Source organism: Diuraphis noxia, unplaced genomic scaffold (genome assembly GCF_037042655.1).
Source record: "Diuraphis noxia isolate RWA-SAM2 unplaced genomic scaffold, SU_Dnox_SAM2 contig0003, whole genome shotgun sequence".
NCBI classification, from domain to species: Eukaryota; Metazoa; Arthropoda; class Insecta; order Hemiptera; family Aphididae; genus Diuraphis; species Diuraphis noxia.
Genome location: NW_028301713.1, coordinates 43,843,503 through 43,870,601, shown reverse-complemented (window position 1 = coordinate 43,870,601; position 27,099 = coordinate 43,843,503). Strand labels below are relative to the sequence as shown.

The following is a 27,099-nucleotide window of genomic DNA, read 5'->3' as shown; positions in this document are numbered from 1 at the left end:
TAACTTTAATCATATAAATAATAATTAAATATTACTTTATATAAATTATTATCACACATCATATTATTCATATTTAACGAACAAATTATATTTTAATGCGTTGGATTAAGTTTTTAAATGCATAGGTTCAAATACACAATTTTAGGACGAGTTTTTTTCACTTCAAGTCATTTTTAGCAAAAAGCATTATGCATAGATTCTTTAAAAACCTTATTGAGTTTTTAGGCGTTTTTCGTACAAAATCTGAATATATATTAGAAGGCATATGCATCAATGGGTCAAATCAAAACTTAGCTACCAAATTAACCAAATAATTTATTTGAGGCTGAAGATTAAATACGATTTGCATCATATTACCAATCACATCACATTTTTTTTTTCATTTTTTTTTTTAATTTAGATTTTATATAATCTGTACATAAAAAAAGTACAATAAGCAATCACATCACATTAAATTATTATTTTAGATTTTATGTAAAAATATCTATTGGCTTACGATGACGTTAATTTTCTTCATATTTTTTTATTTTATGTACATGTCTATTGGTAGATATATAGGTCTGAAAATTCTAATACCTTTTTTGACTAAAAATCGTTCCAGTTCGATATTCTAAAGAAGAGAATTTTTTTGAAATTCTCAATACCTACCAAGTAATTACAAGATTAGGAAAAATTATCAAAAGTTGGATTATATTTTTGTGTATAAAAATTGAATTATTGTCTAAAACATTTTAGCTTGATTGTTAAAATTGGACTTAAAAATTTAAAACTTTAAAATTTTCCGAAGTATGAAATTTATTCGTATTCTGGTGTCATAGACTGGCGGGCTTAAAAATGTTTAAGCTATTTAATTTGGCATAATACCCTTAACAAGCCATTATTTATAATTTTGTTAATAAAAAAAAAAATTTACAATCAAGTCATTGTTATAATAAAAGCATAAAAATTTAATAAATATCATAAATAATTACAGTAATCGCGATTATAACATTATTGATGGATAAAAACTGATCGGAAACCACGATTAAAAATAAACGTTTTACTTTAAGAGTATACAAACACCCTGTATATCCAAAATTGTACAATATATAAGATGGTTTTCTTTGCTCACAATTTTTCGCGCCAACGAGTCGCTTAAATTTAAAAAATATATTATTATGTGCGCAAAAGAGTCTCAGCCTATTTATGAAATTTAAAATACAGATTGAGAGCCATGTAGTGAATCTTTTAGTGACGTATATTTTATTATTGGATTTTAAATGGAAGGTGTAAATTATGAACTGACCAGGACTTAAGATGTTAAGCTCGGTTCTAAAATTTAAATATTATGGAAAAATGTATGCCTTTTGAGACACTTAAGCATATGAATAATATGTAATATAATATATAGGTGCTCATTTTGAAATTTCATAAAAACACTATTTACCAACAAATAATGATATACTAAATAATTTAATAATATACTCATTAGTTAAGAATTATAATTAATTATTTTGCTAATATGCTAATTGGTTTGTTTTAGATTTTCAATTATAGTTTGAAACAAAAAAGAACAAGAATAAATATTTTCTTCTTGCTGAACTCTCAGTCTCAAATATTTCAATTGAATAGAACCATATTCATGTTTACTGGTAAGTAACATATTATTACCTATATTTATATAGGCGATACTACCTTACCTATAATATTATTTCTACATTTTAGTTCTGGCACAGACATTACTAGATGATAAGTAATGATAACTCGTAATAATGTAAATAGGTACCTAGTCTAATTGTATTATACGTATGTTAATAGGAAATCTTGATTAGTACAATAAGTCCGATTTTAGTGATCGCTACTGATCTAATTAAGGAAAAGCTTACATTATCCATTTAGAATGTGCACATTTCATTCCAAAGTCGCCAAAATAGATTTCCAGTTACGAAATTAAACACTGCTATAAAAAGGAGCATATTACTTAATTCCTAAAAAAATTTAAATGTTTTAAATTGTTTTAATAATAATTGAATATAGGTAGTTAAGATTTTAATGATTTTAATGAGATTATTTTAATTTATAAACAAATTTTCTCATATTTTTATACACATTATAATTATTACATTTAATGCGCCAATAACAAATTATTCAGTCAGCCCATGTTGATAAGTAATCATTAGATAGATAGGTTTAATGATTGATTAATCATTTTAAAATTTATTGAATGGTAATTTTCACATTGCCACAAATATTCGAGAATTTTGCACAATTCCTGAAATTCCTACTTCAAATAATAACTATCATAATAAGCAATATCAATATATTTTTAAATACTCACATAATTACAATGTAATATTATTAAAAAAAAGCGAGTAAGTCGTAGATATCACTCTGTGCTGTACAATGGTTACAAGTGGGTTACTGTAATGGATGGAATTAAATTTGAATCCAATGATATTATATCATTGTATACGAAAAACAATTCTGAGCGGAGACGGTTTATCTGTCTAGAACAGTGTTTCCCAACCTTTTTTTACTCAATGCCCCTCTTAGATTTTAAAAATCTCACACCGCCCCCCCCCCCCCCAAATCAATTTTTTAAAATGATAAACGTTTTATTTTTAATAAGCTATTTAATTTAAGACAAAATATTATTTAACATTTTAATGCTACAATTTAGTTAATTTTAATTTTAAATTTAAAATCTAACCTAACGTCAAGTACCTGTCAAGATAATTATTTTGATATTATTTAAGTTTCTATAAATATTATACCTACCTACATAATTCTGTGGATTAAATTAGGTATTTTATTCTACGCAGTTATACATTTCATTACAATCAGTTATAAACAAAAAAAAATGTAAATGATCTGAACGATTCTGAGTGGAGACGGTTTATCTGTCTAGGATATATTATAGATTATTAAAAACTTTCAAATCTTAGATTTAAAAAGGAAAACTTGTATGAATTTTTATCTAAGATAATTTAAACATTGCCGTAATTTTACATATTTAGTTCAAAATCTCTTGTCTTGGAAGTAAGTACCGATTTTTTGGGCAACCTCATCTGGTTCAGATGTTGTTCCGAACTCATCGTTATATGAATTTCCTGGTCTTGATTTAAACCTTTAAGTGATCTAATATTATTCCAGATAAGTGATGGGTGTGTATTGTTGTTTATGGTACTTGTGAATTTTTCACATGATTCCTTTTTACTATTCTTGATTAAGAACTTAGATTTGGCTCTTAGTTTTATAAGTTGAATAAAGTTTTCTTGAGATTCGTTTTTTTTTAAATGTGTTCAGTGCATTTTTTTTTTATGTTCTCATCGCATCATTCCACTAAGGAACTTTTGGTTTGGAGGTTTGATTTATGTGGCTTCCAATAGTTTTTTCCGCTGTTAGGGTTAATATTGCTGTGAATATTCTGACCATTTCATTAATGCTTTGGTTAGTGGTGGATAGTTTGGAAACTTCTTCATACACCATTTCACTGAAAAGTGTCCAGTTTGGGTTTTTAAGGTTCCATCTTTGACTTTGTTTTTATTTGATCTTAGGGGTAAAAGTTATTTTTATTGGAATATTATCACTAGTTAATATGTTGGGTAATACTTTCCATTCGATTCTATGAGCGAGTGAAGATGAACAGACAGTCAGATCAATACATAAAAAATTTCCGTTTGCTAAATTAATGTGTGTTGGTGTTGAGTCGTTGAGTATAGCGATGTTATCTTTGTCGAGTAGTTTTTCAATTTCTTTACTTCTGGGGTCTGTTTTAGTGGATCTCCATATAGGACTATAAGCATTAAAGTGACCTAGAGGCTAGAATGATGAAAGATGTGGGAAGTTGTTGAATGATGTGTTCTATATCCATAGTGTTGAAATTTTTTTGGTTGGGGAGATATATGTTGCATATTATGAATTTTTTCTTTCATTTTAATTTGTACCACCAAGACTTCTAGTTCACTATGGATGTAGAGAGTTTGACTTGATATAAAATCTTTAACATAGATAGACGTATCGCCACTGGCTCTACCTGTTTCTAGACGGTTTTTGCTGTCACCTTTATAATTTTTGAGGGGAGCTATGTAGTTTTCTTTAAAGTTTTATTCTTGGAGGCATATTATTTGTGGATTATGATCTTGTATAATTAGTTCAAGTTCATCTTTTTTTTAAAAAAAAACCATTTATGTTCCATTGGATAATGGCAGGGTTTATGTTAGCCATATTTATTTTTATTTTTTATTATTATCTTTTTAGGTATTTATTTATTGCTGTAGTGAAAATGGGTCACTCTGGAGGGTTACTGTTGACTAATGCTTTGTTTAGTATCGTGAGCCTGCTTTTAATACTGAGGTTTTGATTTTCGGATGAATGGTGTCAATAATTTCGATCATCTCCTTCGGTGAAATATTGAATTATTTGAGTATGCTAATAGGATGTTGCACGCCAAGCGTGTTTTCTATAATATATTTGAGCTGGGAGAAAGTTATTTTTAGGTTCGGTATTTGATTGAAAGCGGATTTGGCAGTTATTAGTGATTCGTCTAGCTTATTTACAATTTGTTCTATAGAATTTGAGCGTTTAGTTTTATTAGGTGTTGGTTGTATGGTTTTGTTGGATTTATTTGAGTTTAATAGCATGGTTGTGAGTGTACCATTGTTAGTTTGTTGGCTTTGTATTGACGTCGTAGCAGGTGAATTGTTTTCAGGATTCACTATATTCCGTGTGCGATCAGGGCTACTATGAATCGATTCAGTGGGAGGCAGTCTTTTCCCATGACCGGCTGGCTCTTAAATTTGAGTAATCAAATTTGTTATTGGGTGAGGAATGGTTTCACTAATAATATTTGAGTTGGTGGGGGCATCCGGTTAATTCTGTGTGTGGTTTTCTGTATCGTATTCTCTGGTGTCCGGAGGTCGGTTATTGTTGATTTGACTGGAACTTGTTTTTATTTTCATTAATGTTTTTACAATGGTTTGATGTATGACCTAAATGTATACAAAGATAACACATAATGTCATTACGGATCATCGGAGAAAAGTATCCGATAATCTGTTTGGTTGAAGTTAATTAGAATTTAATTCGGCATTTTTTCGTTGTTGCCCTGGTGTACCTATATATAATTGTCGTCGAAAACTGCCTATATGATGATCATACTCCTCATTACCAACACCAGCTTTCATGAATGGAATCGAAGAAAGAATTCTAATTAGGATATTAGTAATTGCTTTTGTGATTATATCGTGTGGTATAATGGGTTGGACGTTGGATATGATTATTCGTTTAACCGAGTTGATAAGACGGTGGTACGTTATTTTTAAATTATTTACGAAAATGAATGGTTGTTTGGTGATTATCTCCTCAACAGTGTTCTTGCTTGCGAAATATGTGCAAAACCTGTTGTTGGATATATGCGTTGCGAATTGAATATTGTTTAGTTATTTGACTGAATGATTTTATGTGCTCAATTTGAGGAACATCATCAATTGTGTTCAATACTATGACTTGATCTTTCTTTGGGAATAGTGAGTTTGCGGTTGTAAGGAAGTTGAGTTAAGATTATTTGAGTCAAGAGTATCCATATTTATGCACATATTGGCAGGAGAGGTTTCCTACTTAGGTACCTGCTATGGTTGTGAGGGGACGAAATAAAATACCATACCTTCTTAATTGCGGTATTTGATACTGCTATCGGAAGCTATAAAATGGAAATCAAGAATACATATGTGTATCAGTCGGTTGCTTAACACGTACTTATACTACTAATTAGTTTTTTTGGTCGACTCTGGTCTTGGGTAAAGCCTTTTTTACATACTTTTTATTCATCACATAAATTATTATAAATGCTAATTGCATGAGTCATTTGCATCATTATTTAGCACAATAACAGTAACACAATTAGACCTGGGATATAGTCGTTGACCATTGTATTATATTCTGTAATTACTCTACAGACTACAGAAAAAAAAATTAAAAAAAAATATATAATCTATTTTACTATTTTCTGAGATAACAATACTAATGATATGGGTCATTTAACAGAAATAAGGTCTTTTTAAACAATATAGGTAATTTGCTGTAGTTTATGTAATATGATTTTCTAGTATGTATTTTAAATTCTAAGTGAAACTAAAATATATTGATTTTACCATGATGTGTGTTTTTTTTTGTGTCTGCCATCACGTTTTGGGGCTGTAAAAGTGCTTCGATTTTTGACTTCAGTACCTCGTTCGATCAGAAAGTGAATCTAGTTGGTACTTTGGGGGGTCAAAACTAGAAAATGTTAAATATTTTTCTAAATTATCGGGATAAACAAACTAAAAATTAATAAGGGGAAAACAGGAAATTTTACGTACAAGTCAGTTTTCGACAAAATTGATTTTGATTTTTGATGTAACTTTAAAACAAATGACCATTGATACATGAAATTTTCACCGAATGTTTATATAAGTATATTCTATCCACCATGAAATTTCCAAAGATTTTTGATTGAAGTTGAACTATTCATAGGTATATGCAATTTTCGATCATTATTAGCTTTTTTTAAATTAATATCGATAAAAATTTATTTTTTGGGTAGAAAATCTTGAAAATTTAATACAAGGCTCTTAACATATTGTTACAATAGCGGTTGAAAATTAAAAGAAATTCATTGTCACAATTATTTTTTATAAGCATTCAAATTTTGAATTTTGACAAAATACGTAAAAATCACAAAAATTCGCAAATTGTTTCAAGCTAGAAATTCATAACAAATTTTCTTTTTAAATCTAAGATTTGAAAATGTAATACAAGATTCCTTAAAAGTTTTTCAATCTTTATCACAAATAAAAAGTCAACCGGAAACTCAAATTAAATTTTATTAGCATTTGAATATCAAATATTGACAAAAATTCGTCAAAACCATGAATATTCGCAAATTATTTTGTAGTTCAAAATTCATAATATTGTTTATATTTATATCTAAGGTTATAACTTATAAAATTCAACACTAATTTTTCCATAAGTTTTGCTTCAAATAGCTATACAGAAAATTTGAAGCGTCATTATAGGAAAAATGTTTTGAGCGTTTGAGTTTTAAATTTTTATGAAATCGCGTAATGATAACGATTTATCCTCAAACCCGGAATATGTATATCTATTATAATATAAGGTAATATGAATTATGATAACTACATGCAATGTTTTTGGAAAAATTGATCGACACTTCAAAACAAATTTTTCAGAAAAAATGAAAATTTCAGTTGTCTATAAATACCTCAAAAAAAGACTAAAATATTTTGAAAATTATATCATGTAAAAAAAATTCCAATTTAAATAACTGGTAAAATTTTCAAGTATCTACGACTTATACTTTTTGAATAATAACAAATATTTAAAATCGTTTCAGGATAAATCGTTATCGTTACGCTATTTTCGTAAAAATTTAAAATTCAAACGCACTTAAAATTTTCCCTATAATGATGCTTCGAGTTCTCATTATAGCTACTTGAAGGAAAACTTATTAAAAACTAAGTGTTGTATTTCTAATCCTTAGTTATAAACACAAACAATTTTATGATTTTTCAACTTCAAAATTACTTGCAAATTTTCGCGTTTTCGACAGATTTCGTAAAAATTTGAACCATATAAACGCTTATAAAAAAAATTGTGACTAAAGATTTTTATTTATTTTTAGCTGCAATAAGAACAACTCATAAGGAACCTTGTATTAAATTTTTAAGTTATTTTGGTCGTCCAACATTTTTTTACCGGCACTTCAAAAAAAAAATTCCCAGATAAATTGAAAATTTCAGTGGTCTATAAATTACTCAAAAAAAGTCAAAATTAAACTGTTTATAGATATCTCTAACATAAACATTTGATGAAAATTTTAAGTGTTTATAGTGATTAGTTTTTGAATTATAGCCATATAAAAAAATCGATTTGGTCGAAAACTGGTTTTGCGTAAAAATTCTCGTTTTTCTGTCATTTTTTTTTTTTGTTTTTTCTCGATTTTTTTGAAAACTGTTGGAAAATGTTTACTTTTGACCTCTATAATGCACCAAGGATATTCACTTTTACATCGGAAACCACTCCCAAAGTTTGAAATTGAAGCATTATTTCGACTAGTTATGCAACTTATGCTGTATAGACACACACAAAAAAAAAACACATCATTGTAAAATCAATACATTCATGACTTCGTACAGAATCTAAAAAAAAAAACACACATCATTGTAAAATCAATACATTCATCACTTCGTTTAGAATCTAAAATTATGCATTATTATAAATCGAATTTCTCGCCTTGGAATCAAAAAAATGTACCAGTTGTTATGATTGAATTAAAGTAACTTTTACCATTCAATCTTAAACACCCATGAATAAAATAGCAGAGATTTATTTATATTTTATTTATACTAGAATATATTAAATTAAAATGTCGATTTTAGTTTATGATTTTTATTTCCTACTATATTATCGTATACCTACTAAGTAAAGTTGTTAACGTAAAACAATTGTTTACTTTTTTTTATCAATTATCATATTTGAAAAACTGTAACTACCTTTTATTTGAGTAAAGTACGATTTTTTTATTACTTCTACTTATTAGTATAAAGGGTAGACTGCATAATTCATACTCAGATAACACGTTACAGTGCATTACCCGTATATTTTAAAAAGTGTACCTATGTATACACTGTGGATAAAGTGATTTTACTGGTTGTAAAATGATATTGACTACAGTGAAATTATAGCATAATAAAAAGACAAGCCAAGGACATCATTGTAGTTCAGCACAGCATCGTGGTGGTGTCAACGACCGTCACGCTACCAAAATCACTTTCACGCACCATTTTAACCATGATTTATTCTTTTAAATACAGTTTGAGCCATAGAGTAATATTACTCTATGGTTTGAGCCAAGAACAATAACATTCTTACAATGACAACACATAGTCAACAATGTCAGGGACTTTATATATAAGGTATTAAGATTAATTAATTTCAACACACAATACATAAAATAAAAATACTAATAATACTGAAACACACAGTGCAGTTGCGTATAGCGTACATTTTATCGTATAGAATGATGATTCTACACATCAAAGTTTAGTAGGTACATGGTTAATAAGGATGTTTAAAAAAACGGTAAATCTCTTGTTTGGAATAGTTCTTTTATTGCCTTATTTCCTTTATACCTTTTCCAAGACTATATAAGATTTGATTATTTAAAAATGTAAGTGTCGTATTTTATAGTACCGAATTCATTGAGGAGTGTATGTATTTTTTACTATGACATTTATTTATAGTTGAGGAAGGCATAGTCATACAAACTTGATATTTTCACCCATTATTCTAACTAATCTTTTCTACCCATATATAATTTTTTATTTAATATTTTGCGGTTTTTCGTACGGTGATTTTAAACCATAGAAAATGCATGACAATCATAATTTTATTATCATAAATTCATAAACAATCATGTTTTTTTTTAGTATAACGTATACACGATTTAAAATAAAAAACTGCTTCAATTTTCAACTTTGGGGATGGTTTATGGTAGGTGGAATATTGGATCTATTCGGTAATTTTGAAAGGCAAAAATTGAAAATTCTCAGTATTTTTAAAAATAATTGAGAGAACAAAAAAATTAAAGGAAAACCCAAAATTTAAACGTAAGAGTCGTAAGACCAGTTTTTAACAATATTGATTTTGTAATTTTTTTGCGTGACTCAAAAACAAATAACTATAAATACTTGGAATTTTCATCAAATATTTAAATTGCATATTTTATACATGATAACATTTTAAAATGATGCTTTTTTTAAACTATACATTATATTATATAGACATAAACATATTTAGATGATTTCAATTATAGGTACTTTTAATTTTTAACTATAAATATGTCAATAAATTATTGTCAGTAATAAAAGATTCATTGGATTGATCATCATTTAGCACATAATACAAATTTAATTGTCTTTTTATTGTTTTTTTTCTATTTTTGTTTTAAAGCAATAAAATAATCACAGAAATGTAATGGCATTCATCAATATTTCACTTGTATAGTTAGATAGGTCCATAATATAATATACATAAACGTATTATATATCAACCTCAAATGAAACCTTATATTTTGTCTTTATATATTTTAAAGCAGTGTAAGTGTTATTTTTATTCGAAATTTAGCAAAATAACTTGAATATTTAAATGAAATATGTACACCATTATTTAGCCTTATGGAGCTATATCGAATCCCACAGTTTTGGAAAATCGTTCCAGTAATTGTAGAATGTAGATATACATCCCTATTCGCGTGAACGATAAAATAAAACGATCAATATCAATAATAATTATATTTTGTTTTATAATATATTTATAAAAAAATGGTTGTGATTTCTGAATTACATTGAACGATAATGGCGGTGCGCTTGTAATCGATGTGTGCGACTTTGAACGAGATTGATGACGTCATAAAACGAGTGCGTTGTGACGTATTGACGTCTGAAACCATTTCTGAATCCATCACCACTCACCGCAAGTGCTGTGGCGAGGCGTTTCGTCTCTGCGCCGTTTTAATTCAAGTTTTCGCACACGTTCTACCACCGTGTGCCGCTTTAATGCTAGACGCTACTGCCCCAATATGCACGCCGCGCGCCGTTCGCAGTTCGCCACAATCGGTATTGTATACATATAGGTACTATACTTTCCATCACAACTTCTCACCACTGCAGGTTGTCCACAGGCCCACTGTACCGTCATTGTTGGTATGGTGGTGGTCCATGGTTTCAATGAGGAAATACAGTGATTCGTCCAGCGTCGGCATTACCCCCCTTTTATCCTTAAATAATTCATTTCTCTTTAAGTAGGCTTAATAGGAATAAGGACCATATTTGCAGAATACTTGAATTTTATATACATATATCATTTGAGGAGCATCCTGCAACTACAGACTACTTTCCTCAAATGATATCACCCTGACACCCTATACCCTTTTTCACTGCAATTTTTCAAACCGATGATTGTTTTTATAATTTAAATTTACTTGAAATATAAATCAAAATTTGTTCGAGTAATTTTTTAGTTATTAAAGATTTTTCTCCAAAGAACTAAATATTTCACAATACACTTTATATTTTGTGTTAAATCTTTATTAAAGAATATTATTTTTTGTACAAAAGTTTAATAATCTAGAAATTATATGATACTCGTTCAAATTTTGATTAACGCATCAACATCTTCAAAAAAAAAAAAAAAATATTTATCTAAGTAACATGTTAAAAAAAAAGGTACCTAGGTTCTTAGTAAGAAAAAGTTTGTATCGGCTGCTCATTGTTCTCCTTATAAATACTGTAAAAAATAATTTTTTTAAATAATATGATATAATTGTATAATATTCTTAAAAATGTTATTAAAAATTTCAAAAATCAGAATTTGAATTATAATGCGTTATTAAAGGATAAAATTAAAAAGGAACATGAGCATGCTTGGATTAACCACCTTATATATATTATGCATGGTGTTTGGTGCGAGGAACACGCAATAAATAAAACACTACCGATTGAATTTTATCGTTTTATAACCCTCCTACCATGTCACCGAAGCCGTACGCTGCACGACTTTATCCATGCACGCTATAGACGCCGTTGCTACGAAATATTACTACCACACCCCACCTCAACCCATCATCAAAACATGGTAATTTACGGATACACTATATTATATATTATTATAATTTAATCCTTTTCAGTTTTCAGCGATCCACGTTACTTATTAAACCGTTCATTTATCACAGATTTAATTGTCGACTCATTAATAATACTGTTATATTAGTCATTACTATATTATAATTATGTTCACCAAGAATTTTTACCACCGTCCAACCACAAACCACTTCTTTATCATAATATGTATGATGGACCACCACATTAAGCTGGGGATTAAGAGTTAACCCCTCCCACGAATATTTTAAGGAAGGTATTTATTTATTTTATGAAAATAATTTATATTATATATGTGTGTGTGTGTGTGTGTGTGTACCTAACCTCTAACATTGATCCTGAATACGTACTTACACCACATTACTCCATTTTTCTGTATTAGCCATTAATTGATTTTACCAAGTTGAGTTATAAAATATTATATATTATATAATCTGAATCCCATACCTTAACATTGAAAGTTTATAGTATTTCACAAAAAATAAATTCTACAAGTGTCAATCGAAACTTCTGAAACGAAATCTATAATTAATTACATATAAACCCGTCATTAAAGAAGCTCAATTCTTTTGCTTGCGCTTCCATAAGCCACTTTTATCCCATTAAAATTCTCTTAATAAAAACCTCTCTTTTCTAACACTCCCAAGTGGTGTCATGAACCTAACCTTTTAAAATCACCAACTTATATAATCATTACACGTACATAAACTTTCATAAATTAAAACATAAAATAAAAATAAAAATTTAATATATAATTAATCGTGATAATAGTGTCGTCATTGCAGGTTATTTGGGTAGCTTCTTATTCAACACCTCACATCCTATTATTCTACTCTTAACACATAAACTTTTTGTGCATTAACTGTATAGATTGTTTCTAGTAAAAATAAATTAAAACTTATTAATAGTAATAATAATATTTTTATGCAACAACCTTTTTTTAAATACATTTTTATGAACTATTTGTTTGTTTTATTTTAGGAAATAAAGTTCTCTTTAATAATTTATATGAAAAATTTTTATGTATTTTTTTACGTTTACCTCGCTGGTCGTATGTATATGTGTATAATTATTGTTCTATATACCTACTTTTGTTTAAGAAATTTGTATAAGAATATCTTGTGCGTTTTATGTTGATAATATTTACATTTGCAGTTCTATACGCACCATATTATTATACAAGAATAAAACTATTTTAATATTAACGTGTGTAATTTTAAATAAATATCTTCTCTCGAAATAACAATATAGCTATCTACACATATAATTCATGTGGCTTTACATTGAAAAATTTAATGGTGAAAATTGTGTAACAATAAATATTATTATTACGTAAATTCCTGCTGTTTAATATATTTTTTTTTAAATTTAGGTTTGAAAATTATAAGTCTAGGTTCTGATAATAATAATAATAATATATATATATAAAAAAAAAAAATATAAAGCTGATAAATTATAAATATAAATATTTAATATCATTAATACCATCACTATACGTATTTATCATTCAAGCTTTTGACAACTAAAAAGTATTTGAAACAATTGAATGGCTATTTTTAGATTGTATTCGAATTTAATATATTTTTTTTATCACCATGATAATACTAAAATATGATATGCTTATAAAAAAAATTTGGCCATTTAATGGCTTTTAACAAAATTAATGTATATTTCGTAGTGGTGTTGATAATGTACTTAATCTATAATAAATGTTTACTCCTGTATCTGGTCTGTTTGTTTATTAATGGGTCATAACTCATAATGGATATGATAAGTAAAATTATTATAAGTTCAAATTGAAATATTACCTATTTTTCGAAAACACACGAAAATATTAAAACTGTTTATTGCAAATGCTATTGCTGTTTATAAATGATATTCCTATATGATACCAGTCATAATAATCTAGATATTTTCATATTATGCTTACGCAGTTATGCCTAATGGCATAATACAAAACACGTAATATAGTACACATTATGTATGGGTAATAAACTATTAAAGGGATAAATTAATACATAGGTTATTTTTTCTAAAATAATTAAATCCATTGCATTAACATCATCTGTTGTTTTGAACAGCTCAAGACAAATGACCGCCCGCCAACTGCAGTAGCAAGGGTGCATATATGTTTGCTACTATAATAATATGGTATTCATTAACGTGTAGGTATAGTGGATATAATAGACAATGTATGCTTTTACATCTCTGGGCTGAATGTCCATGGCCGTAACCATCATGTCTCGCGTCTATAAACAATACATTAATATAATAATACATAAAGGTATATGACATTTCAGCGTAAATGCTCCATTTTTTACGTCAACCGTAACGCGGACGTTTTTGTTTTTCACATCTCCAAATTCGCGCCCTATGCCTTGCAATAATATCTCCGTAGACGTAGATCCATTACTATAGAGGCATTAGTGGCGTATACCGTATACGTGGTACTTATTACGAATATATATGATCTAATTTATTTATTTTTCATATTTATAAACAATACCTATGTACAATATGTACAATCTGTACAGACATTTATAAGGAGCATATTTCAATAGTGAATATTACGAAATATGTAAGACGTAAAAGAACTCACCGCGAGCACTGAGCAGTGACATTATTATTATTTATTATATAGGATCTTTATGAATAATACGAAATTACGTTAATAAATAATATGCATCATAAATCATAATATTATTAATTGGGTACAAATATGATTTATAATTATAATATTATGTTAACATATAGTTGGACAGCGCATAACACGATTATTTTACCGACATTTTATTACTTTTCCTTGGATTTTACAAACTTTTATAATATAATGTCATTCACACATCACACATTCTATACAGTGTTTATGTAGTACATTATACATACAAAAAGTTATTTGTTCTGACAATAATAGAAACTTATGAATAATATAGGTCACTGATGTGCTTCTTCTTCTTACCTTTACACACGCACAGAGACTTTGTAGACACACTGCACACGCAATATCCTCGGAAATCGGTCGGGCATTATTCTGTCACACCATGGAGTTGAACGGCGCACAAACTTCACTGGCGACCATGGTACCTATATCCTACTCTAATTCCATATGGGATATTTGGTGTTCTGTAGGTATCCATGTGTTGACGACCATGAATTTTCTTTTAACTATTGGTGCCCAGAAAACGGCTGTTAACTGTTTTTGACGATTTTCTAGTTTACAATTTTATATAACATGTACAATATAATATTATATATTAATATAATACCTATATAGGCTATAGTACTTGTGTAGTGTGTCGAAATTTTGGTAAAACAATATTATTGTGTACGATGTAGAATTGTAGATTGAAAGTACCTATATGGCTATACATATATTTGTATGTCCCATCACTTTCGATCGACCATTATCGGCGGAGAAGTTTTGAAATATCGACAAAATTAATCTAGATTATAGATTATTTATAGATTTCTTGTAGAGATGGAAGCAGGTCATCTTTATGCCGTTATACAGCCGTGATTTGGAATTTCTCAATTTTGCGCATACTGTGTGTATCAGCGTGTGCAGGTTTGTAAAATCTAAGAAAAGTTTTGTAATAAGTCTTAGTCATGTGGTATGACGAAGTTCTACTTCACCGGACTTTGCAGTTTGCCCACGATGGACTATAGTTCAATCATACGTGCCTCAAAAAAGTTACTATCGAAATCTGTCACTGCGCGCAATTCTGTTGGGCAAATGCGTTTTCTGGTGGAAAAGGGAGGAGAGTAAACATTTTATCATATTGTTCCCATATTTTAAGCTGTATTTTTCAATACTTCTTTAATAGTTTATTTTTATTTTTTTGAGTGTATTGTATTTAATTATTATTTTTAGTTTATGATGTCACCAACTACGGTGTCTCACAAATAATATCCACATATGCACAATTACACTAATGCACATTATATAGACTACAGAAGTGATAAAAGTAATAAACGTGACTAATAAAAATATTTTTAATATACTCCGTTATCCAATATGCTCAATTTAAATATTATAATATTATTTTTATATCTATACATACAACATTAAAATAAGAGTCGTTATCATCTAATATTGTGTTCTATGACAACGAATATTATGACATGTATTGGCGTGACTATTTATCTACTATAGATTACTCACCTTCACTAATAATTATAAAACTATATCCCAAGATAATATTAATAAATATTACTCATGGGTTAATTTTTACCCATTTACTTTTAATGGACTAATGGACATAAAAAGAGATCTCAAAGTTACTTTAGAAGTAAAAAAACTTTCTCAATTAATATATTTGTATCACTGAAAATATGTAAAATTAAAAATAATATTATTGTCGCTTATTAATCACAAAAACAGAAGTAAATTTTAAAACGCTGGGTAAGTCAGGGTTAGCATGTATATTTACTTTATTATTTTTATTTTTGGAGGATTATTATTTATTAACTAATATATTAACGTACCGTAACGAATTTTTTTCATGCACCTATACTTTTTTTTTTTTTTTGCTTTATTATATACACATTTATAATAAGAGTAAAATAAGAGTATTAGCTAAGATAAATAAAAATACATGAATAAGCTTGATAAAAGCAGCCACCCAGTGATAGCACTTATAAATTGAGGTTATACATTAATTTATATATAATATATAATATGAATTTGTTTATTTGTTTTTTTTATATATTATAATATTAAGTTAGCATATCTCTACACCAGTTGCGTTTTAAACGCCTTGGAGGATTACCCGGAATAACATTTGATGAAAGAGCTTTGATTAAAGGATTGGAATGAGTTGCAAACCGATTATGGAATCTTTTATAATAAGTGACTGCTTCTTCTTTTACAGTTTTAAGCACCTATACCTACACAATTTCAGTAGACTGTTTTAAAAATGTAACCTTTTTTTAATAATTTAGTTGTACCTACTGGCTACTATTCTTATGAAACGTACAACATACTTTTTAGCCGTTTAATATACCACAAATTCATCAAGTTTTCAAAATGCAGAAGTTAAAAATCAATAATTAAAAAATGTTTAATGGTTTATATTTCACATATATATATATACATATATATATATATTATTAATTTATCATGTTTGGTATTGCTATAATGGAACAAACCGTTCGATTGACGTAATGTCGTACTGCAGGTCAACTATCGCACATCCGATACAATACCAACCGGTTTTTTGCCATGTTTTGCCAAGGCTATCATCAAATCGTAATGCGATCGTCACTATCACAACATTTATAGCGACTGTAGCGTACTAAGACGTAGACCTAGTCACTATAAAAAACAAATAGTCAGATGTACTCACTACTCGGTACTTCTCAGTTGTAATCACGCAACCATTGGGAGTAGGACATCGCTGTAACGGCAAGGTTCACCCGCCGCTCACCTCTTACCACTCACTAATATGTAGTTAAGTAGTTTTAGTAATGGAACGAATCGCCACGCGTTTAGTTTATACGCGTGTCAGTTGAACACCTGACCGTTGTCGGTTCGATCGGTACACAGTGATGGTCGAACAATAATTTTTTCAATCCTGCGATCGGCAAAACATTGGAACATATTTCGATTTGTTTCATTCGACACGACAGTGGTGTGTGCGCTGAAAAACCTATTTTATTCTCGGTAACAACAACAATAACTTTAGAATGATAAATCTGCAAAATTGTTTTTGTTTTCTTGTTTTAATAATGGTTACATAATATACCACATTATCGATACAAGCGTTTAACCTATTCACTAAATCACCATAACATCGAGAAAGTAAAAATATCAAATGATATTCGTATAAATTTTCCGCCGTCATCAAAATTTAATAGTTCAAGACTTCAAGTAGTTCAACAACTATTATATTTTACTTTTATATAAAACAGATATTAGTTTACATGTACCTAATATAAAATAAAGATAACGTTTTTTTTTGATTGGAGTGGACAAAATATTAAATTTAAATATGTCTGAGTTTAATATTTGAAATAAAAACATGTTCTGGTTGATTTGGCTTTTATTATTATCATCAGCTAATATATGAATTACAAAAACAGTCAATTTTACTTTTTAAATCTTACTTATAAGTTACCGATTAGTATCTGAAAAAAAGAAATCTTCTAACAAATACCTATCACTTAAATATGTCATCTAATGAATAAATACTTTCATTTGTCTGAAGTTTACAATAATTAAATTATTTTCATAACATAAAGTAGGTTATGCTATATTGTAATAAATGCTGTCAAAAGTAATAACATCATTTAAACAGACATAAGTGCATCACATACAATCAACATGTCACAATATATACCAATATTCTATAATTACCATACTTAATATAATTAAATTAAGAATATTGTTAAAATATATATGTATATATTTTCTATTTACATTTAATTTTCACAATTAATATAAATTATTAATGACATGCGTAGACGTGTAATGTGTGTAGTGATTATTATAATTTATGACAACGCATTTTATGTATAATATAAAGGCGTAAAGCCTTTTTAGTACGTATATACAGTAACAGTGCATAGTAATTGGCAACAATTTGTTACAATTACAAAATGTATCATCTACTGTTATGGTTTAATTGAATCTCCTTTCATATCTATACTTATTATAATAGTCAAAATGTATATTGTGGAAATTCCACATATTAAGTATTTGAAATTACAGCGTCTTGCTTGTCGTATGATATCGTGCGCGCGTTTATAGATTAATGATCACGCAAACAAAAAGGTGTAAAAAAACAAATACATTTTCTGTTGAATATATATTCACCTACATTCCTAGTAGATACCTTAAACATAACATAATATGTTTTATGTGCATACTACTATATTAGTATGTATACAAATTTATAATAGTATACTAAAATGCCTAAACGATTATTAATTGATTTATGTCAATGATTTGCCTACTTATACGATATGTATATATATATATATATATATAATTATTATTTTAAGTAAATTATTTACTTTAAAAATATTAAACTATTTTAATTAGTTTATAAAGTATTGATAAGTTTAAGAAGCATTAAAAATAAAACAACAATTTTATTTTATGTATTATAGAGTCGAAACTCCAAAAATATTTCATTGTTATAAAAATTCTAATATATATATGTGCTCATAAAATATTGAAATAAAGATACAGTCACATAATTTCAATAAAATATTTTTAATCAATCGCATTTTAAATTACAAGAGAATTACTTGTAGGTATGTAGCAAAAACAATTGTTGTCGTATTTCCTAAACTTATAAAGGTATATACTATTTACTATTTAGGAAACTCCTTCGACTTTTTACATGAGAAGTGATCAACACGCCATCTTCAAACTATTAGTGTATATACGTGACATTCCACGTAGTATTGTATACGTGAATACTATTCAATTCGATATCTACATACTACACTGGTACACTCTTTTCAATTATACATCCACTGAAGTTCACTGCAAAATCATATTTAAATCAAGGCTGAATTTTCATATTATTTAGCTAGTGTAGTTTTAAAATTTCAATTTTATCTATAGACTCTTACTAGTTATAAAATTATTTCAACAAGTTTCAAAAAATATATAACTAAATAGTAAACAATTAGGTAATCAAGTTATTTTTAAAGAAGTTTATTTATTTATGTTATGCTGATTAAATTTTCGTAGACTCAAGAGTAAATAAAATGAAACTTATGTTACACCTGCATTGAGATTTTAATTTAAGATGCCACCTGAAGCATTAAGAAATGGCCTTTGATGACGGTAAATGCTTTTTTTCAGACCAAAGTAATAGTCATAATTGATAAATACATTAATTTCACGTAGGTGACAATACAAAGCCTTATCATCATAAGGTTAAAAAATGTATATAGCTTCGCTCGAAATAATTGTATTATTTTACCTCTCAGTATGTAAATTAAGTGCATAAATAGTTTGTACTTGTTGTTTTAGATATATTTTTAAAGACATTTTTCTATAAAAAAAATCATGGAAATTGTAGGCCAATTCGAATTAACTTCGAAAACTGAAAAAATGTATCACATATTATTATTTATAAGATAATAAGCGTCTGATGGATGTTTTTTAAATGGATAAAATTAATACATATAGTAATTATCAAAGTCACCAATTTAACATAGGTACATTCATGACATTTGGAAAAAATAGACAAATCAACAGTGAAAACCTATGGCATAGGTTATTACATATTATATATTTCGTCTCTCAAATTTTATTAACAACTACCTATACGCCTACATATTCTAGAATTGCATGTTGATTTGACATAAAATGTTAAAAACGTGTTCAATTGTACATGGGCAAGAAATATTTTCATAAAGATGTTTGATTGAATATTTGAATAAATCAAATAATGTTTATTGTAATTTGTAATAGGTATAGGTACTAGGTACACGTAACTAATAGACGTCAAAAATGCGGGGATTGGTATATTTCATAAAATATAGATACAATTTTTTACTTAATCAATATAAAGTTATAGGAATTGACAGTTGTATCCATACTATTCTCAAAATTGTATTGTTCAATGAAATCAGTAATTTGAAGAAAAATAATATCACCTAATCCTTGTACTAAACTTTGTATACATAGGTCATATATTTCAGCATTTATATTTGTTTAAGTCTAATTCTATCGTTCTTAAACAATTTTATTTTAAATATTACCTCTTATTAACATATATTTTGTTTGGATAAATTATGCGAGTTATTAACATTATTAAATAAGTCTAAATTAGTTATTATATACTTCATATGCTATGGAATTATTATTGTTTATATTATACGTGTAATACTTGAGTTGATTTTCTTTATTTTATATATTTTATTGTATTATTTAAGTAAATAATATGAAGTAATATTTACACACATTGATATATCTAAATAAGTTTTTATGTTTTATGTGTGTTTCAGAAAGTACCTATCATTATCAACTCTTAAATCCTAAACAGCAAAGAGATAAGAATAAAAAATGAATAAATATCTGTTTGGGGTCGAGGTAAGTTACATCTCAAATTGTTAAAAATTTAAGTTCATACATTATAAATGTATAACGTATTACATATTTATTCCTATATTAATATATTATACGTACATACCTATAATTTTGTTTAAAATATAAACAAAAACTTTCTTATAAATAGTAATATTAGTAAATATATACCTATTAATTATTATACCTATTATATAATCTATTGACCATCATTAATTTCGCTATATATTATTGTGTATCTCGTATACCTCAATGTATAAATTATAATTATTATTCGTGGTTAAAAATCCTCATGGGAGCAGCCGGTATTAATACCTACTATCGGTTATAGTGTCAATTTAATATTAAACATTTAACTACACAGGACTATTATATAAATTTATACAGAGTGATCCGTTTAACGCTAGTATTATTTCAAAAAGATAAACTGATGCACTTCTAATATTTTAACTGTATTTATTTTTTTCACCCTTTTTTAAAAACAACAAATTGTAGTTTTTTAAACAAATTTTATAATCTGAAATTGAATAAACTTAATAAAATGTATTACTACGTATAGGTACCACATAATATTGAAGGAATTTAAATATTATAAGTTACTTATAACAATCAACGTCGTCAACATTTCATACAATTATTTTGCTTCTGCAGATTATAGAATAAAAATTTAAGTTTTCATTTAAAAATTAAAAGATTTTGTTGGTTTTATCAACATACCAGTTTCATAGTAAAAATAAATATCAAAGAAATGTGTTGCACTTGCAGAGCGACTGAGCATGTACCTACAGATACAATAGAGTGCAACACGTACTTAGGAAGTTTCGCAAAAATATGTTTGTTTTCTTCTATACATCTATCATAATTATTTAAATTTAAAAACATGTATTCTACATACCTATCAAATATAACCTTGGACATTATTTTCATTGCAATTAATTGTTCCCGGTCGGAAATCGTCGACCGTTTGTAGGTAGAACACTGCGTAAAACATTATATTAAAATAATCTCAACAGATTTAAAAAAGAATTTAAAATTGAAATACTAAATTGGAGCCTATAGTCTATAGTGTTAAGTATTTTTTATGCACTCTGAAACAATCAATATCTCATGTTCGAAGAAGAGGAAACGACCAAAGTGTCCTGAGCCCAAAATATTAAGAAACGTAGATAGGTAGTCACTAGTCATTAATTCACTATACCATAATAACAGACCTACGGTTTTAGGAATATGAAATGTTAAAGTTACGTATGTTTTTTTACATTTTAAAAACAAAATATTTTTCGAATGAAATTAATATAGTTTTTGATATGACTAAATGTATCGATTATCTGACTTCAGTGATGTTATGTAAAACTATTATTCCGCGCGTATTTACAAGATATCAAGAGTAAATCACTGATCAGTAATAATACGATCGTATCTCCCTATCTCTAGACATGTATTAATGTGCATATTATGTCATACATGATATTAAATGTTTCAAATAAATTTTATTATTTTAACATTCAGTATATTATGACCCTTGTTTGATAGGTAGTAGTTACGAGCTAGGGGATGGGTTGGAACAGACATACATGGAACACAAGCACTGTTCTAACCTGCAGATATTTATTATATTATTATATATATATATATATTACATAAATCATAAACAAGTTTAAGGCTCCACTGACAGTTTATATTTTGCATGCTTCCTGCTATTATTTAGCCTGAATTATGTTGGTCTCTCCATTCCACCTGTTCGACTTACTTTATTTTTCCGTTCGCCAAAACGGCACCACTATTTTTTTCCGTCTATTTATGTACAACGATAGCATTTTATGTGTATTCGTGACTACCACCAAGGTTTTATGTTAATCGTAAACGTGAGTGAACGTCTTTTGTTTTATGGGTTCTGATTTGATTTTAAATTAAGTAAATACAATTATTTAATAGCTTTATCAACCAACCAATTTATTGAATTCTTAATGGTAACTGCACATACAAATATCACATTAAAAAAAGGATTCACTTCTATAGAAGTACCTACAATGAATTATATTACAGGTTCCAGTGATTATTTAAGCTCATTTTAAGTTCAATTTTTAGTTTTTCAGTCTATGCATAAGCTTATACATTTATCTACATATTTCGTTTTATATTATTTATTCATAATGGTCACACTTATTTTTCATTATTATCCTTTTTTTTTTAAAATAACTTTCTATAGTTTTAATTTCTTCATCTAAATTCGAATAATATCTCAAAAATATTGATGCTTAAATATTAAACTAATAGTTAGAAATAATAAGCTAATTGTTAAATATTTAAATAATTGTTTTAAATTTTATGATTACAATGACGATTTATTGGTGAAGTGGGGTATTTTCTACTTATATCACAACACATTTGATAATACCTATTATATTATTATGTAAACCTTAGTTTGTCATAGTTTAACGATCATGAAGTTATAGATACTAGGACGAACCTTAATCTAATCTAAGAATAAAAGTTATAAAACATGTTGTATTTACTCCGATACATTAAAAAAATTTAATGAAAAATCATTGATTTAATTTTGCATTAAATATAAAAGTAATTTCATTAGTTAAAAGTAAAATCTGATTTTCAAAGATAAAATTATTAATTTTTACAAATTGACCGATTTTAATCTAAAGACAATTTTATTATAATAATTTTCCAAGAAATTATATAGTTAGATTATGTTGTAGCATAAAATTAAAATTTTAATTACTACCCCTTAGCCCTTATGACCATATTTAAAAGAACGATGGACGAGTTAATTACTATAATTTTCCGTTTAAATTGTCAGAGGATAAGTGAGAGAGGACTAAGGGGGGATTGAAATTACGTGCTAGTGATAATTTCTTTCTATCATGCTCCGTCGATCATGTTGAAAACCACTTTGTTTCATTATAATTATTCGGTAATTATAGTAACCTATTAGGAAACTTAGTGACCTTTTTCACACGCCATTAGGAATATTAGGATACTTACGTATGTAATTTATTAAAACACATTTTTATTTATTTATTTGAATGTTTAATAACATTATTAAATAAATCTAAATTTATATTTTTAAATAGGTACCTATTATATTTACCTAATACCTATCTATATTAAATTAAATATAATTGATTATAAATATTTACATCATAAATTAAAATTTTAATACATTTCGACTTTTAACATTTATTTTAAAGTTCTTATTGACAATTTATTTCTGAGAGACATACTTTTAAATAAAATATAAATACCACATAATAGGTCGACAAATATATTAAATTCTATTAATGTGCAGTTGTGCGGTATAGCTATGAAAACATAAATGTAAAATATGTAGTCAAGTAGTGTTAATGTAGAGTATCCAATTTAAAATGTTGCATTAATTGTTATATAGTATGACTGTTACAGGTATATATTAGCCAACATTTATATTTTTACAAAATCAATTTGAAAGCCGTTAATAGTTAATTAATAAGATTCGCCTTACAATATTATTACCAGCAATAGTTGTAAATTTGTAATTGAATACCACTATTCTAATTTTATTTTATCTTAAAATTATCTTTACAAGAAAATATTTTTCTTATTTAAAATGTATGCAATGTTCTAATTTTTAATTTTATTATAGGTACTTAAGTTATTTGAATAAACTATTTACATAAAATATACCAGGAATATTATTATTGCTTATTTTATATATTTATAAATTATATAATGTAATGTTAAAGTAATTTTACAACAATGCTGAAAAAAATAATATATATTTTAACTCTGTATACTAGATAGGTTAGCTAATTTCCTTTCATCTTTATTCGAAGCATCAAAGCGCCTAGTCTATAATAATATTCAATCAAATAACAATATGACAGTTGGTAGAACATAGATACTAGTACCTACAACCTTGTAATAGTAGATTTGTGAAAAATAATTAATTGTATGATAATTAATATTTACTTATATTTATACAATATTTTCTTCCATTGATACGTATGGAAATATCCTAATATAATCTTTATCCTTGATTTTAAACATATTATATATGTACCATTGCACCTATATTTCATCCAATATAGAAAGCAAATTATTTAAATTTCATATTTTCGTAAATTCAATGTTTCCTTAAAATAACCTATAAATCATAATCTATGATAATGAGAGTACGAAACCCTATTTTATACGTGTATTAAACAAAACAACTGGGAAATATTCAAATGCATTTATTATGTACATAATTTTATGTTATATTCTTTATTCGTATATCTCAATATCTGTTATATTATTATTCAAGCGTGATTAAGTATCATTAAGAAATTATCACTAGTAGAAAAACGCAACTTTTTTCACATTTTAATCGCTTAAACATATTCTCATGAATATAATAAATTATTGATCGTATATTAAATTTTTAATATTAGTTTTGTATTTATACAACTAACAAATTGTAAACTTTTAAGAATAATTTTTAATTAATTAAAAAGTATAATCATTATTTTGAATAGAAGTTATTTTGATGAATACATGCGGTATCAGATAAATAAATAAGTCTGAGTAAATACAAATAAAAAGTGGTTATGTTATCATTTAAGTCTGTAAAGTAATGTATCATTAATCATAACTTATGTATCAATGCTATCTGACCTAAATATATTCCATGTTGTCGATTATTGTATAATGTATACATAAAAATAAAATCCTATACGATTGGTATATTTACCTACTTAAAATCTCCTATATATTTATTGCAGAAAGTTATTTCTACTTCAAGAATTATTTCCAAACATATGGGATCGTTTTTAATGAAAACTTAAGTTTATGTTCGCAAAAATAGCAAATATTAAAATAAATCTCTTAACATAAAGTATAATTAAAGTTGAAAATCAATCTCTTTAATATTATATTTATTTATTAATATATTTCTTCATTTTCGGTAGCCTGGATCTGAATGTACCCAGTTTGTTTAAACTTTTAATATGGTTTTGAATAATTGTATGCTTATTTATATTTTATAATTATCCCAGTAATGACTATAGGGATGGGCTACATGAGTTAAGATAATAAAAGTTCACGTCAAAAATTACTATAGACTATGGCAAAAATGTTCATCTACGGAAAGGTGGAAAGTAGGTAACGGCTCTGTTGTACAAGTGTATTTAGTAATAGTAGATCCCGAGGGTACTTCGTCATTAAAAAGTAGGTCACGGAAATGTATGTGTTAAAATTTGAATTCCATGATAAACATTGTATAGGTAAGAAAAAACAATTCTGAGCGGGGACGGTCTATCAGTCTATATTACTAAGTATATTATTATATAATATATTAATACTGCTATAAAACCATTTAAACGATCAATATAATTTTCTTATGTTTTTGTAGTCCAAAAACAATTAACCGTATAATAGGTATAGATATTTAAAATGTCCATCAAATGTTTATATTATCATTTTGTACCTGGTATGTTTTTCAAAATATGCTGATTCTTTTTAGTTTTTTTGGACGTTTAAAATATATCATATTTTTTCTATAAATATCGATTAATACATTGGGCCAAAGAGTTTGACAATTTAATACAAGATTTCTCCATAAGTTGTTATAACAGCAGATTAAAAATATTAAAGATGCATAAGCACGTTATCTTTTATAAGAACCTATTTTAAATTCAAATTTTGACAATATACATGCCAATAAAATAAAAATTTGAAAAATCATTTTGTAAAGAACATGATGCGTGCAATTTTTATAACTAAGAATTATTAACATAAAACAAGGCGTCTCTCATATTATGCAATTAGTACTGTTACCAAAAAATATAAAAACAAATAAACATAATTTTGTTTAGATAATTTAAGTTCAGATTTTAACGAAATAAATAACTCAAACATAGAATAACGATTCTAGTTATTTTGTTGTAATTTAAAAATATTATTCGTGGGTTATAGTTATATTATACATGAATATTTTTTAGGTCTATTATTTTATACAAACAATAATATTTTAAAAATTTTTAGAAAAAATCAATAATTTAACCTACCAACTGTATTATATTTCTATTAAATAAATTAGGTTCTTTAATACAAATAATATCAAAAAATGTACATATATTTAAAATGACAGACTGTCTTCACTTAAGAATAGTTTTTCGTATTCCATCATTCCATAATTTATCTATCACCCACTCATCTCCTGTACTTTCAGCAGAGAGTTGCACCCACTTACACAACTTTTAGATTCTGAGCGCAGCGAGGAATGTATATTGGTTTTACAATGATGTTTATTTCTTTTTCTTTTTTATTCTGTGAACACTTTTTCTCCCTCTAAAAGGTAATATTCTTGAGCTGGTACTTTAAAGA

General features: G+C 26.9%; 1 protein-coding gene across 8 annotated transcripts in view; it reads left to right on the top strand.

Annotated features, from left to right (window-relative positions):
• The window catches only part of Glut1 (Glucose transporter 1), an 84,837-nt gene that overhangs the window by 24,027 nt on the left and 33,711 nt on the right, over positions 1-27,099 (top strand). For 7 of the 8 annotated variants that reach the window (XM_089222745.1, XM_089222750.1, XM_089222749.1 and 4 more), the window contains exons 2-3: positions 1,523-1,631; positions 20,664-20,748. The gene's annotated coding sequence lies outside the window, so the exon portion shown is untranslated. Of the gene's footprint in view, positions 1-1,522; positions 1,632-17,070; positions 17,359-20,663; positions 20,749-27,099 lie in introns of those variants that run through there. The other variant, XM_089222746.1, reaches the window with a different exon arrangement.